Here is a 16,559-nt window from a genome sequence, read left to right as displayed (position 1 = left end):
TTACTTGGACGACCTAGTGCACTTGTTGGTTAGTTGTGCGGAGTTGTGAAAAGTGTGAATCACAATTTCGTGCACCAGCGACCGAAGAAGGAAGTATGAGGGAGATTTTAGAGTCTCAAGTTGAAAACAAGAAAATGGAGTGTATTTTTCAACAAGTGGAAGAGATGGAGATTATTGAAGAAGAAGAAGTGGAAGAAGACCTAGGGGAGGTTGAACAAGAAGGACATTCCATCATTGAAGACAACTCTACATCAAGTGACAATAGTGATCTTGTTGAAGCTTCTTCCATGGGATGTGAAACCAATGTTGAGGAGGCATGTGCGCAACCTCCAATGCATGTTTTGATCAATGAGGAAGAGTTGGAAGAAGTTATCAAACAAGAGGAAATTGAAGAAAGTTTTCGAAAGATGGAAGTCATCAAGGAGGAGCCAAAGGAAGTGGAGCCTACAATGTCAGGACCATTGGATATCTTCCTTGCTAAGCCACCATTCAAATCACAAATTGAGTGGGTAATTATCTCATCCTTTAATTTCCTTAGCCCATATCAATATGCATTGTTAGAAATGGATGGTCAACTTAGAACTATTTGTGGGTTAGAAAGTAGAAAAGAGTTGGATGTTGGTTGGCAACAAGAATCAAGGTACATAGTGGATGGAAACTCAAATCTTAGGATTCAAAGGTGGAGTGGTACTCAAGTCAATGGAATTAGGATGATGAGAAGGAGTTACAAAGAGAATTCAATAAGTTTGTCATCCTATTGGAAGCATGAAGATAAAGAAGAAAGGGGGTTGACAAACAAAGTATGGGACCCCGGAATATACATAGACAATCATCAACTTTGGGGCCTTGTCACTTGCTTAAGCCTCTTTGAAGGCCTTGTGCACTTAATTTGGGATCCCGGTGGTCATTGGAAATGCAAACATTGGTGGGGATTCAAGGATGAACTCAAGCATAAGCCACCATAGCAAGGCCCCCACCAAATGTCCAACTTAAGGACTTTAAATAAAAGTGCTAGGTGGGAGACACCCCACCATGGTAAACTCTTTCCACTCCTTTGTAGCTTTGATTAATAAGTGATTTGAGTTACCATTACAGGTAGTTTTTTTCTTCTCATATAGTTGTCTTAATAATTTGGTTGTTAGTTACCTTTGATGCAAGTTTCCTTGTTTATATTTGAAAACTCTTCAACAACCAAAGAGAATTTTTTATTTTTGTATTTGTAGTTGATTCTGGAGTTGTAGGTAGTGTTAGGGAGATTTTAGGCTGTTTTTAGTATTTCTTAAAAAAAAGGAGGGGGCGCGCGTGCGCGCACTATGCACGTACGCGCCCATAGGCCACTCGCAACTCCTGGGTTATTTTCCAGAGAGTTGTGCCAATTTTGGGCCAACACTGAGCCCCAGGCACAACGCTGCTCACGCGTGCGCGCACCTGGCGCGTACGCGTCCATGGCCTCAGTCGCACAAAGCGCGCATACGCGCACTAGCCGTGTGCGCGCCGATAGGGATATCTGCAATCCTGGGCTATTTTCCCGAGAGTTGTGCTAATTTTGTGCCAATATTATGCCTATAGCCTGACTCACGCGTACGCGCACCTGGCGTGTATGCGTCCCTCAGACGGTACGCACATCTTCCATTTTCTTTTGTTTATTGCATTTGCATGCTTCTATTCTTTACGTTTCAATTTTGATTTTTTAGCCTGTTTTCATTTTTTTTCTAAGTTTCTCATTTTAATAATGGTGTTGAATTCTTTTACTCAATTGTTGAGAATCTCTTGTATTATTTTGGTGCTTCGTAACTTGTAGCATTAATTGTAATGTTTGTTCTATACACGAGATTAGTCCTTTAGTCCTTCCTAACTCATTATCCTTTGTTCTTGTGCCTCATTATCATTGAGTAAGGATGAGACCCATTGCTCTCATGCTTATCACTAATCTTTTTTGTGTCAATTCTTATTTGATCTTGATGCTCAATATGCTCTTCATGCTTTGATTTTCTTCTTGCATCAAGTTTTAATATATCTTAGCTTATATTGTTTTCTCACTCACATGTTGTAGCTACCATGTAGTAGAGAACCATACTCTTACTTGGCATTAGTCCCCACCTATGTTCTTTTTGCTTTGATATCTTTATTGTAGGCTTAATTTTCTTTCTTTTTCGCTCTTTTTAGGCTGGCCACCAAGAAGGGAAAAAGGGAAAGTTTCTAAATGGTGCAACAAATAATTCCATCCGCACAATCTTTTGAGGAAGCTCATCAATTGTAGCAACCCGTCCACATTGCTCTTCTTTGCATGCACCGAGGACGGTGCAATCTTCTAGTGTGGGGAGGTCGTCCGACCGATCTCCATGGGTAACAATTTCCTTTTTCAACACCAATGTTAGATTAGTTTTTGCATTGTATGATAGGTTGCATGTTAGTTAGAATTTGTACATATTTTTATCACTTCTTTCTTATTAGGACTACTTGGTTAGGGTGATGATTCCTTTTCCAAGAATTTGTTTTTAGGGCAACCTACCAATTTGAAAAATTTTTGTTGAACTTGCTTGAAAGAAATTATTTTGGAACATGGCTTTTGAGCTAAGAACACAAGCTTGTGAGATTTGAGCCTAATGAGGTGGTTACATCTTATAACCACTTATTTTCCCTTCTTGTGTGCAATTGTTCTCTTTCTATGATTGTGATCTTTGATTTGTTTGAATCTATATGTCCATTATTTTGTGTATTCATGCATTTATATGATTGAGGCCATTATTTCATTAGCTCACTTACCCAAATAGCCTACCTTTTACTCCCCATTGTTAACTAATTTTGAGCCTATACTTAACTCAATTGTTCTTTATTTTAGCACATTACAAGCCTAAAGCGAAAAATAATAAAAGTCCCTTGTTTGGATCTTTGATTGGCTTAGGCTAGTGTGAGTGTGTATCATTCAAGTGTGGGAAAACATGGGACATTGGTTGGGATAAAAGGGTAGTTTTGTGTTTTTGTTGAAAATATTGGGAATTGGGTACATGCTCATGTGTTAATCAAATGTAAAACGATATGCATTGATACTCTTGTATATACTTTATTTCAAAAAAAAAAAGAAAAAAATGAGAAAATAAAAAGAAAGAAAAAAATATATGTAGATATCAAAAAAAAAAAAGAAAAAAAATAGAAAAAGAAAGAAAAAGAAAAGAAAATCAATAAAAAGGGGACAAAATGCCCTAAAGTTCAAGTTCAATAATAATCAATGCATATAGAATGTGAATCAAAAGAAAATGCATGAGTATGTGAAAAGGTGAAGAATGGGTAGTTAGGTTTGTTTAGAATTGTATAGGTTGCTATATAGGTTAGGTGGGAAGTTTAAGGTAATCAAAGATTCAAATTTCAAGTCCACTTGACCAAATACCCATCCTTACCTTGACCCTAGCCCCATTACAACCTATGAAAAGTCCTCATGATGAATGTATGCATGCATGAAATAAATGTTGATTGTTAGATGAAAAACAAATCTTAGAAAGCATGATTAGAGGAGAATTGAGAGAATCGACCCTACACACTTGAGCAACTAGAGTGCAAACACTTCCGATGAGGGTTCGACGCTCAATTCCTTAATTCCCGGCTTTCATGAGCGTTCTTCTTGCAAGTCTACTTGAACTTCATTTTTATACTTGAATTGGTAGGATTCATGAATTATTATATGATCTTGGCCCTACTTGTGCATGTATGTCTTGGAGATTGATTTATTTTTAACCAAGTAGGTAGAATCATTTTGTATTTAGTTGCATTCATATAGATAGATGCATTTAGGTTATTTGCATTGAATAAATGTCCATACCCTTTACTTTATTCTTGGTTCAAGCATGAGGACATGCTTGGTTTAAGTGTGGGGAGGTTGATAAACCCCATTTGTAGGGTTTATCTTGTGTTGAAATTAGAGTATTTTGATAACCTTTCCTCACATTTATTCAATGAAATAGCATGGTTTTATAACTTCTCCTTTAATTGTGCTTAAGAGTGAAAACATGCTTTCTAGGTCTTAAAATAGCTAAATTTAATTCACCTTGATTCCATTAGGTGCCTTGATATGTTTCTTAAGTGATTTCAGGTTTAGGGGGCAAATATTGGATCAAGGGAATGAAGGAAAAGCATGTAAAAATGGAGAACTCATGAAGAAATGAAGGAATCGCAAAAGATGTCAAGCCGACCTCTTTGTACTTAATCGACCATAACTTGAGCTACAGAGGTCCAAATGATGCGGTTCTAGTTGCATTGGAAAGCTAATATCCAGGGCTTCGAAATGATATAAGATTTGCCATTGTTGCACAGTACATAGGGCGCGCACGCGTACGGTACGCGTATGCGCTGATGGTTGCACATGGTTCACTTAATGCAACTCATGGCCAGCGAATTCTAAGGCATTTTGGGCCCAATCTAACTCATTTTTTATGCTATTTAACCCAAGGATTGAAGAGGGATGAGACATCTAGTTAGTTAGTGAGTTTTATTTTAGTTTTTTCATGCTTTAGTTAGTTTCTAGAGAGAGAAGCTCTCTCTTCTCTCTAGAATTGGGAGTAGGCTAGATCTAGATTAGGATTTCTTAGATCTAGGTTAATTTCATGCTTTGATTTACTTTTCTCTTTGAAATTCTTCTTCTTCTACCTTTCCTCTTTCTAGTTTTGCATTTAATTCATGTAATTCTTTACTTTTATGTTCATGCACTTTTGTTTCTTCTATTTCTCTTTAATGCAATTTATGATTCATGATTCCTTTATTGTTGATTTGATTTGTTGTTGTTTAATTCTTTGCAATTGAGTAGTGTAGATTTACTTTCCTTGTAATTTTACTATGCTTTCCTTTTATGCTTTCCAAGTGTTTGATAAAATGCTTGGTTGGATTTTAGAGTAGAATTTTATGCTCTTGGCTTGGGAAGGTAACTTAGGAACTCTTGAGTTACTAATGTCCAGGTGATTGACGATTGGGAGCCATTAACACTAGATCTCACTAATTGATTTGGTGTAGAAATAGGACTTATGGACTTGGATTGACATAGCTCATTTGACTTTTCTTTATTAGTTAGAGGATGACTTAATGGGGTTGATCCTTGTCAATTCTCATGTTGTGGTTAGTGATAAGGATAGAGATCCTTGACCACCAACCCTTGCCAAGACCTTTTTAGCAATTAGTTTATTTTCTTTGCCATTTATATTTCATGTCTTTTATCTTAAAAACCCCAAAACATACCTCATAACCAATAACAAGAACACTTTATTACAATTCCTAGGGAGAACGACTCGAGGTTTAAATACTTCGGTTTATAATTTTAGGAGTTTGTACCTGTGACAAAAAAAAATTTTTTATGAAAAGATTAGTGTTGGTTTAGAAACTATATTGCAATGAGAATTTATTGTGAATTCTAAACCACACGAAAGTCAGTTCATCAGGGTGCACAGCATGAGTGTTCAATGCCATAAGAGCTAACAGAGCTGGCGTTGAACGCCAGTAAAAGCACACCCTCTGAGTGCTCAATGCTCACTTAAGAAACCCGTATCCCAGAACTAAAGGAAGCCAAGGCTCATGTAGAGACCATAGAGGTTCCTTTGCATACACTTCTACAATGCATGAGTTCTGATGATTGCTCATCCTCTGATGAGGATGAAGATACTAGGGAAGAGCAAGTTGCTCGGTACTTAGGAGCTCTCATAAAGCTGAATGCCAAGCTATCTGGTACAAAGCCTTTGGAGGAAGAACCTCTATTGCTTTCTAAAGAACTCAATGCTTTGGTTTAGCAGAAGCTACCTCAGAAGCTTCCAGATCTTAGATGCTTCCTGATTCCTTGCACCATAGGCACCATGACCTTTGAGAAGGCTCTGTGTGACCTAGGGTCAAGCATCAACCTCATGCCACTCTTTGTGATGGAGAAGCTGAGAATCCAAGAAGCACAAGAAATAAGGATTACCTTGCATAAGGACTGGATGGTGTTCAAGGTTCTTGACCCTCCATTACCCCCTGATAAGGGAGGCACTTACATAAAGGATTCAGCATTCAAGCCTCCTCCCTTGAATGGAACTCATTCAATCTCTCCTAAGACCAAACATAATTTTAGTGTTGGATGTACACTATCCACCAAGGAGGAAGGCCCCAAAAGGAAGATACTTAGGGGCTGGAAAAACAAAAATATCCCTACTAAAGGATTTTCACCATGGAAGATGGTAGTATTCACTTATCTCATCATGGTATTCACCATGGAAGAGAGAAGTGACAAAAAGGGACACCAGCATATTGCTGCAAGCCCAACCCTGCCTCAGGCAATGAACAAGATCCTGACTCTTGAGCGTATTATGGTATTCCATGAGAGCATAGGAAGGAAGCTCCCAGTAAGAAGTAAGGATTTATTCCTCTATGACTATCTTCCTCCTTGAAAAGAGCTGTCCGTCAAGCTAATGACATTAAAGAAGCGCTTCTTGGGAGGCAACCCAACCTTAATTAGTTATTTTTATTTCTTTTAATTTGTTTCTTTAAGTTATTTCTTTAGGTTCATAATCATGTGCAGCAGTCAGAACAGAGACCAAAATGTTCAGCAGTGAAAACAGAACACTCTGGATGGAGTGTTGCTGGCGTTAAACACCAACCAGGGAACAAAGGCTAGGTGTTCAATGCCCGAAATGGTAGAAGACCTGGCATTGAACGCCAAGAAGGAGGTCCCTCCTGGTCGTTCAACGCCCTAAAGGGAGGAGGCAGTGATGCCAGGGCATTTTGTCCAGTTTCATTGACCTTTTCTTTACTGTTTTAGGGTAGTTTCATGCATTTTCTTATTTAATAAGCAAGTTTTGGGTAGATAATCACTTACATCTTGATTCAAGCAAACATTGTGAATTTCATGTGATTTTATGAGAATTATGCATGAATTGAATGACAAATTGGATAATGCATGTCTCATAACTTGGATTAGAGCTTTGATGCACTTTATTTGCTTGATTTCAGGACAAAGGAAGCAAGGAAGAGCCACATTAGCAGCCACGTTAATCTAATTAATGTGACCACTAACGTGGAATGGGAATAAACTTGCAACGTTAATGAGAAAAGTGATTGCCAATAACGCCTTCAAAACCATCATGGCCCACGTTAATTGCCACGTTAACTACATTAACGTGGTAGTTAACGTGGAGAGAAAGGAAGCTCCAGCGTTAGTGGTAAAAGTGAATACCACTAACGCTCCAAATTGGCAATTAGCCACGTTAAGAGTCACGTTAACTCAGTTAACATGAACTCTAACGTGAAAAGGAAAGACAATGCCAACGTTAGTGACACTCACCTTTGTCACTAACGTTGGACTAAGCCCAATTGGTCACGTTAAGAGTCACGTTAACTACATTAATGTGAACTCTAACGTGGGAGGAGCAAGGAATCGCCAACGTTAGTGACACTCACCTTTGTCACTAACGTTGGACCAAGCCACTATGAGCCACGTTAGTTGCCACGTTAATTGCATTAACGTGGAAGCTAACGTGGAGGAAAGAAATGATGAGCCAACGTTAGTGACACTCACCTTTGTTACTAACGTTGGAAATGGCAATCACCACCACGTTAGTGGCCACGTTAAGACAATTAATGTGAGGCACTAACATTAGAAGGGGCGTTTGGAGCATTAGTGACAAAGGTAAGTGTCACTAATGCTCTCAAGGCTAAGGCATGCCCACGTTAAGAGCCACGTTAGTTATACTAACGTGAGAAAAGGGGGGGCTAAGAGCAACGTTATTGGCAAAGGTGAATGCCAATAATGCTTGCGATGGACCAAGAGGCAACGTTAGTGGTCACGTTAGTGCCACTAACGTTGAAGTTAACGTGAACCATCTTGGGCTAGGAACGTTAGTGAAAAAGGTGATTGTCACTAACGTTCTCAAACCCACATTTTCACTTAACGTTAACGCCACTAACGTCCTAGCTAAAGTCCATGCCTACTTCACACTTTCTCTGCAAGTAAAGCTGAGCCCACTGAAGATTCCAAACTGCTTCAACTCAAGATCCAACGGCCCATATCCAAAGACTTGAAGAGCCAACTAGAAGATCAGAAGAGTAGTATATATAGGAGTAGTTTTGAACTACAGAGGAGAGCTTTTGGGCACTGAGAGAACTACTCTCTGTATAATTTTACTTTCTTTGCACTTTTAGTTTTACTTTGAGAATGTATTTTCCATCTTTGTTTTCCATTCCCAGAGCTATGAACAACTAAACCCCTTTCATTGGGTTAGGGAGCTCTGTTGTAATTTGATGGATCAATAATAGTTTTCATTATTCTACTTCTTTCTTTTCTCTTGATTTTACTAGAAAGCTTTCAATCTTCATCCAATTGGCTAGTTGTCTTGGAAAAGAAGCTATTCATACTTGGATCTCTTCGGAACCTTGGAAGAGGAATGAAGAAATCATGCTAGAAATGCTTTCTCATGTTGGACCAAATTGGGGTTTGGATGGATATAGTGACATATAATCCTACCAACATTTTGATTTGGAAATACATGTGGTATAATCAGTGACCACACTTCATCTCTTCTCATGAGCAATTAGACCAAGGAATTGGCTATTGATCAAGATTTGAGAGATTAAATTACTAAGGAATTGGAATTCAATCACTTAAGATTGCCAAGGAGATCAATGAATGCATTGATTGAGGAAGAGATGAAAATGAACTTGATCCGGAGAATACAACATCTCCTGAGCCCAATGAACTCTCCATTTCTGATCTTTCCCATTCTCTTTACTTTATGCCATTTACTTTTATGTTCATCTTTCCCATTCCTCATTTAAGATTCTGCAATTTACTTTCCGTCATTTACATTCAGTCCTTTATTTCCAGTAATTACATTTCCTGCCATTTACTTTCCGCCATTTAAATTCCTGCAATTCTCCAATCAAATTCTGCTTAGCTCAACTAGAACATTCCTCCAATTAAAGTTGCTTGACCAATCAATCCCTGTGGGATTCGACCTCACTCTATTGTGAGTTTTTACTTGACGACAATTCGGTATACTTGCCAAGGGAAAATTGTTGAGAGACAAGTTTCCGTGCATCAAGTTTATGGCGCCATTGCCGGGGATTGATTTTGTATCAACAATGATTAAATTGGTGGATAACTAGATTGAGCATTTTTCTTTTGTTTGATTTAAATTCTGTTTGAGTAATTTACTTTCAGTTTTAGTTATTTTCTTCCCTTTACCCCTACCCGTTTGTGGTGTTCTCGTATTTGTTACAATTCAGTTCACTAATCCACTAACTGTTTGATATATTGCATCGCTCACACTAACAGCATTTTTAACAAGAATATTCTCTATCTCCCTTTTGCTTTGGCCTTATTGGTTGTATGACAGGTAGAAGAAGCGAGGCTTCAACTTCTGTTGATTCTGAACCTGAGAGGACCTTCCTTAGATTAAGGAGGAAAGCAAGAAGAAAGAGAGTTGTTGGTGCTGAGGAAGAGGAAGAGTACTTTGAACCAGACATGGATAAGAATATGGAGATCCATCATGAAGAAGAGGCTCACAACCATGGCAGAGAAGGTCCAGTGCATCATGCTGGACAAGAAAGAAAAATTCTAGGCTCTTATATCAATCCAAACCCAGGAAACTGTGGAAGTAGCATTCAAAAGCCAACCATACATGCCAATAACTTTGAACTAAATCCACAACTCATCACCCTCGTTCAGAACAATTGTTCATTCGGAGGAAGTGTCTAAGAAGACCCCAATCAACATCTAACCACTTTTCTGAGGATATGTGATACTGTGAAGTCTAATGGTGTTCATCTTGACACCTATAGACTGCTTCTGTTTCCCTTCTCACTCAAGGACATAGCATCTAAATGGATGGAATCCTTCTTGAAGGAGAGTTTAACAACCTGGGAAGATGTGGTGAACAAATTCTTGGCGAGATTCTATCCTCCTTAAAGAATCAACAGGTTGAGAGCTGAGGTACAAACCTTTAGGCAACAAGATGGTGAAACTCTCTATAAAGCATGGGAGAGGTTTAAGGACTTGACAAGAAGGTGCCCGCCAGATATGTTCAATGAATGGGTGCAGTTACACATCTTCTATGAAGGTCTCTCTTATGAATCAAAGAAGGCAGTAGACCACTCATCTGGGGGATCTCTGAACAAGAAAAAGACCATTGAAGAAGCCATAGATGTCATTGAGACTGTAGTTGAGAATGACTACTTCTATACTTCTGAAAGAGGCAACACTAGAGGAGTAATGGAGCTAAATAACATGGATGCATTGCTGGCCCAGAACAAGCTGATTACCAAGCAGTTGGCTGAAGGTATGCGAAATCGTTACTCTGAGGTTGTAAAATTAGTTGTTCGTTCTCTCCCTGGCAATGGTGCCAACAAGTGGTGCACAATACCATGGTCCAGACATAACTTCACAACCTCGCACAACTAACCAGCAAGTGCACTGGGTCGTCCAAGTAATAAAACCTTACGTGAGTAAGGGTCGATCCCACGGAAATTGTTGGTATGAAGCAAGCTATGGTCATCTTGTAAATCTCAGTCTGGCAGATATCAAATAGTTATGGAGTTTTCGAAAAATAATAGTAAATAAATAGAAAATAAAGATAGAAATACTTATGTAATTCATTGGTTAGAATTTCAGATAAGCGTATAGAGATGCTTTCGTTCCTCTGAATCTCTGCTTTCCTGCTGTCTTCATCCAATCAGTCTTACTCCTTTCCATGGCAAGCTTTCTGTAAGGGGCATCACCATTGTCAATGGCTACATCCCATCCTCTCTGTGAAAATGGTCCAAATGCTCTGTCACGGCATGGCTAATCATCTGGAGGTTCTCGATCATACTAGAATAGGATTTACTATCCTTTTGCGTTTGTCACTACGCCCAGCACTCGCGAGTTTGAAGTTCGTCATAGCCATCCCTTCCCAGATCCTACTCGGAATACCACAGACAAGATTTAGACTTTCCGGATCTTAGGAATGGCCATCCATGGGTTCTAACTTATACCACGAAGATTCTGATTAAGGAATCCAAGAGATACTCATTCAATCCAAGGTAGAACAGAAGTGGTTGTCAGGCACGTGTTCATGGGGAATGATGATGACTGTCACGATCATCACATTCATATTGAAGCGCAAATGGATATCTTAGAAGCGGAATAAGTTGAATTGAATAGAAAAACAGTAGTACTTTGTATTAATTCATGAGGAACAGCAGAGCTCCACACCTTAATCTATGGAGTGCAGAAACTCTACCGTTGAAAATACATAAGTGATGAAGGTCCAGGCATGGCCGAATGGCCAGCCCCCATGATCTAAGAACTAAACGTCCCAAGATGTGAATACAATAGTAAAAAGTCCTATTTATACTAAACTAGCTACTAGGGTTTACAAAAGTAAGTAATTGATGCATAAATCCACTTCCGGGGCCCACTTGGTGTGTGCTTGGGCTGAGCTTGAAGTTTACACGTGCAGAGGCTTCTTCTGGAGTTGAACGCCAAGTTGTAACGTGTTTTTGGCGTTCAACTCTGGTTCGTGACGTGTTTCTGGCGTTTAACTCCAGACTGCATCGTAGAACTGGCGTTCAACGCCCTTTTGTGTCATCTAAACTCGGCGAAAGTATGGACTATTACTATTGCTGGAAAGCTCTAGATGTCTACTTTCCAACGCAATTAGAAGCGTGCCATTTTGAGTTCTGTAGCTGCAGAAAATCCACTTTGAGTGCAGGGAGGTCAGAATCCAACAGCATCAGCAGTCCTTCTTCAACCTCTTAATCTGATTTTTGCTCGATCCCCTCAATTTCAGCCAGAAAATACCTGAAATCACAGAAAAACACACAAACTCATAGTAAAGTCCAGAAATGTGAATTTAACATAAAAACTAATAAAAACATCCCTAAAAGTAACTAGATCCTACTAAAAACAATGCCAAAAAGCGTATAAATTATCCGCTCATCACAACACCAAACTTAAATTGTTGCTTGTCCCCAAGCAACTGAAAATCAAATAGGATAAAAAGAAGAGAATATACTATAAATTCCAAATCATCAATGAAACATAGCTCCAAGCAGATGAGCGGGACTTGTAGCTTTTTGCCTCTTGAATAGTTTTGGCATCTCACTCTATCCATTGAAGTTCAGAATGATTGGCATCTATAGGAACTCAGAGTTCAGATAGTGTTATTGATTCTCCTAGTTCAGTATGTTGATTCTTGAACACAGCTACTTTATGAGTCTTGGCCGTGGCCCTAAGCACTTTGTTTTCCAGTATTACCACCGGATATATAAATGCCACAGACACATAACTGGGTGAACCTTTTCAGATTGTGACTTAGCTTTGCTAAAGTCCCCAATTAGAGGTGTCCAGGGTTCTTAAGCACACTCTTTTTTTTTTGCTTTGGACCTTGACTTTAACCGCTCAGTCTCAAGTTTTCACTTGACACCTTCACGCCACAAGCACATGGTTAGGGACAGCTTGGTTTAGCCGCTTAGGCCAGGATTTTATTCCTTTAGGCCCTCCTATCCACTGATGCTCAAATCCTTGGGATCCTTTTTATTTACCCTTGCCTTTTGGTTTTAAGGGTTATTGGCCTTTTCCTCTTGCCTTTTGGTTTTAAGAGCTTTTGGCTTTTTCTGCTTGCTTTTTCTCTTTTTTTTTTTTTATTTTTTTCGCCATTTTTTTTCTTTCTTTTTTTTTTCTGCAAGCTTTTGTATTCACTGCTTTTTCTTGCTTCAAGAATCATTTTTATGATTTTTCAGATTATCAAATAACATGTCTCCTTGTCATCATTCTTTCAAGAGCCAACATATTTAACATTCTTAAACAATAACTTCAAAAGACATATGCACTGTTCAAGCATTCATTCAGAAAACAAGAAGCATTGTCACCACATCAATATAATCAAACTAAGTTCAAGGATAAATTTGAAACTCATATACTTCTTGTTCTTTTGAATTAAAACATTTTTCATTTAAGAGAGGTGATGGATTCATATTCACTACTTTAAGGCATAGACACTTAAATACTAATGATCATGTAATGAAGACACAAACATGGATAAACATTTAACATAGAAAACGAAAAACAGAGAATGTAAGAACATGGAATGAGTCCACCTTAGTGATGGTGGCGTTTTCTTCTTGAGGAACCAATGATGTCCTTGATCTCTTCTATGTCTCTTCCTTGTCTCTGTTGCTCCTCCCTCATAGCTCTTTGATCTTCTCTAATTTCATGAAGGATGATGGAGTGCTTTTGATGTTCCACCCTTAGTTGTCCCATGTTAGAACTTAGTTCTCCTAGGGAGGTGTTGATTTGCTCCCAATAGTTCTGTGGAGGAAAGTGCATCCCCTGAGGTATCTCAGGGATCTTTTGATTTGCAGTCAAATGTTCTACCACTGAGCTATAGACCCTTGATGGAAGCTTTTGTCTTCCCTTTCCTCTTTCTAGAGCTTTCTTTGGCCTTAGGTGCCATCAATGGTTATGAAAAATAAAAAAAGCTATGCTTTTACCACACCAAACTTAGAATATTGCTCACCCTCGAGCAAAAGAAGAAAGAATAGTAGAAGAAGAAGAAGAGATAGAGGTGAGTTGATGGTTTGAATTTGAGTGGATGGGTGTAGGTGGGTTGTATGATGGTTTTAGGGGAGTAATGGATGTGAGTGGTGAATGGAAAACAGAAGGGATGACTGTGAATGGAGAGAGAGAGAGAGGGTAATATAGGATTATGTGGAGGTAAGGTGAGTGGAGGTATGCGGGGATCCTGTGGGGTCCACAGATCCTGAGGTGTCAAGGATTTACATCCCTGCACCAATTAGGCATGTAAAATGCCTTTGCATGCAATTCTGGTGTTTAAACGCCGAATTGATGCTTGTTCTGGGCGTTCAGCGCCCAGATGCAGCATGTTTCTGGCGTTGAACGCCAGTTCTATGCTTGTTTCTGGCGTTCAGCACCAGCTTTCCTCAGTGTGCATTCCTGGCTTCTAAACGCCAGGATGCTGCTTGTTTTGGGCGTTCAACACCAGATCCATGCTCTGTTTTGGCGTTGAACGCCAGCCAGATGCTCCTTACTGGCGTTTAAACGCCAGTAAGATCCTCCTCCAGGGCGTGATTTTTCTTCTGCTGTTTTTGATTCCATTTTCAATTTTTATATTTATTTTGTGACTCCACATGATCATGAACCTAATAAAACATGAAATAACAATAAAATTAAATTAAAATTAGATAAATAAAAATTAGGTTGCCTCCCAACAAGCGCTTCTTTAATGTCAATAGCTTGACATTGGGCTCTCATAGAGCCACAATGTGATCAGGTCAATTTTATAGACTCCCAACACCAAACTTAGAGTTTGGATATGGGAGTTCAACACCAAACTTAGAGTTTGGCTGTGGCCTCCCAACACCAAACTTAGAGTTTGGCTGTGGCCTCCCAACACCAAACTTAGAGTTCGACTGTGGGGGCCCTAGTTGACTCTGTTTTGAGAGAAGCTTACTGTGCCTCTTTTTCATGTTTACAGAAGGATGTCCTTGAGTTTTAAACTCAAGGGAGTCCCCATTCAATTGAAGGACTAGTTCACCTCTGTTAACATCAATCACAGCTCTTGCTGTGGCTAGGAAGGGTCTTCCAAGGATGATGGATTCATCCTCATCCTCCCCAGTATCTAGGATTATGAAATCAGCAGGGATGTAAAGGCCTGAAACCTTTACTAACACGTCCTCTACTTGTCCATAAGCCTGTTTTCTGGAATTGTCTGCCATCTCTAATGAGATTTTAGCAGCTTGTACCTCAAAGATTCCCAGTTTCTCCATTACAGAAAGTGGCATGAGGTTTATTCCTGACCGAAGGTCACATAGAGCCTTCTCAAAGGTCATGGTGCCTATGGTACAGGGTATTAGGAACTTTCCAGGATCCTGTTTCTTCTGAGGCAATCTCAGTTGATCCAATGCATTTAGTTCATTGGTGAACATGGGAGGTTCATCTCCCCAAGTCTCTTTACCAAATAGATTGGCATTCAGCTTCATGATTGCACCAAGGTACTTGGTAACTTGCTCTTCAGTGACATCCTCATTCTCTTCAGAAGAAGAATATTCATCAGAGCTCATGAATGGCATAAGGAGGTTTAATGGAATCTCTATGGTCTCTAGATGAGCCTCAGATTCCTTTGGTTCCTCAGAGGGAAACTCCTTGTTGATCACTGGACGTCCCAGGAGGTCTTCCTCCTTGGGATTCACGTCCTCCCCTTCCTCCTTGGATTCGGCCATGATGGTCATTTCAATGGCCTTGCACTCTCCTTTTGGATTTTCTTCTGTATTGCTTGGGAGAGTACTAGGAGGGATTTCAATGATCCTTTTACTCAGCTGGCCCACTTGTGCCTCCAAATTTCTAATTGAGGACCTTGTTTCATTCATGAAACTTACAGTGGCCTTGGATAGATCAGAGACTAAGTTTGCTACATTAGAGGTATTTTGTTCAGAGTTCTCTGTCTGTTGCTGAGAAGATGATGGAAAAGATTTACTGCTGTTAAACCTGTTTCTTCCACCATTATTAAAGCCTTGTTGAGGCTTTTGTTGATCCTTCCATGAGAGATTTGGGTGATTTCTCCATGAGGGATTATAGGTGTTTCCATATGGTTCACCCATGTAATTCACCTCTGCTATTGCAGGGTTTTCAGGATCATAAGCTTCTTCTTCAGAAGATGCCTCTTGAGTACTGTTGGATGCAACTTGCATTCCATTCAGACTCTGAGAAATCACATTGACTTGCTGAGTCAATATTTTATTCTGAGCCAATATGGCATTAAGAGTATCAATTTCAAGAACTCCCTTCTTCATAGGCGTCCCATTATTCACAGGATTCCTTTCAGAAGTGTATATGAACTGGTTATTAGCAACCATGTCAATGAGTTCTTGAGCTTCTGCAAGCATTTTCTTTAGGTGAATGGATCCACCTGCAGAAGTATCCAATGACATCTTAGCTAATTCAGACAGACCATCATAGAATATATCTAGGATGGTCCATTCTGAAAGCATGTCAGAAGGACACTTTTTGGTCAGTTCTTTGTATCTCTCCCAAGCTTCATAGAGGGATTCACCTTCTTTCTGTCTGAAGGTTTGAACATCCACTCTAAGCTTACTCAGCTTTTGGGGAGGAAAGAACTTGGCTAAGAAAGCCTTGACCAGCTTATCCCAAGAGTTCAGGCTATCCTTAGGTTGAGAGTCCAACCGTATTCTAGCTCTGTCTCTTACAGCAAAAGAGAAAAGCATGAGCCTGTAGACTTCAAGATCTACTCCATTAGTCTTAACAGTATCACAGATATGCAAGAATTCAGTTAAGAATTGAAAAGGATCTTCAGATGGAAGTCCATGAAACTTGTAGTTTTGTTGCATTAGAGAAACTAATTGAGGTTTCAGCTCAAAATTGTTTGCTCCAATGGTAGGGATGGAGATGCTTCTTCCATGTAAATTGGAATTAGGTGCAGTAAAGTCACCAAGCATCCTCCTTGCATTATTATTATTTTCAGCTGCCATCTCCTCTTCTTGTTCGAAAATTTCTGTAAGGTTATCTCTGGATTATTGTATTTTAGCTTCTCTTA

The 16,559-nt window shown here is 39.3% G+C and overlaps 2 non-coding genes across 2 annotated transcripts; one reads left to right on the top strand and one right to left on the bottom strand.

Annotated features, from left to right (window-relative positions):
• Positions 1-9,925: 9,925 nt before the first annotated feature.
• Positions 9,926-10,032, bottom strand: LOC148581275 (small nucleolar RNA R71). Its single transcript, XR_015898658.1, has one exon. It is a non-coding gene; the product is annotated as a small nucleolar RNA R71 (small nucleolar RNA).
• A 5,958-nt stretch (positions 10,033-15,990) lies between these two features.
• On the top strand, positions 15,991-16,098 carry LOC148581274 (small nucleolar RNA R71). Its single transcript, XR_015899631.1, has one exon. It is a non-coding gene; the product is annotated as a small nucleolar RNA R71 (small nucleolar RNA).
• The last annotated feature ends 461 nt before the right edge of the window (positions 16,099-16,559 follow it).

This window comes from Arachis ipaensis, chromosome B10, assembly GCF_059453495.1.
Source record: "Arachis ipaensis isolate K30076 ecotype BB chromosome B10, ASM5945349v1, whole genome shotgun sequence".
Lineage (NCBI taxonomy): Eukaryota > Viridiplantae > Streptophyta > Magnoliopsida > Fabales > Fabaceae > Arachis > Arachis ipaensis.
The sequence above is the reverse complement of the archived record's forward strand: the minus strand, read 5'-3'. Positions and strand labels throughout refer to the sequence as shown.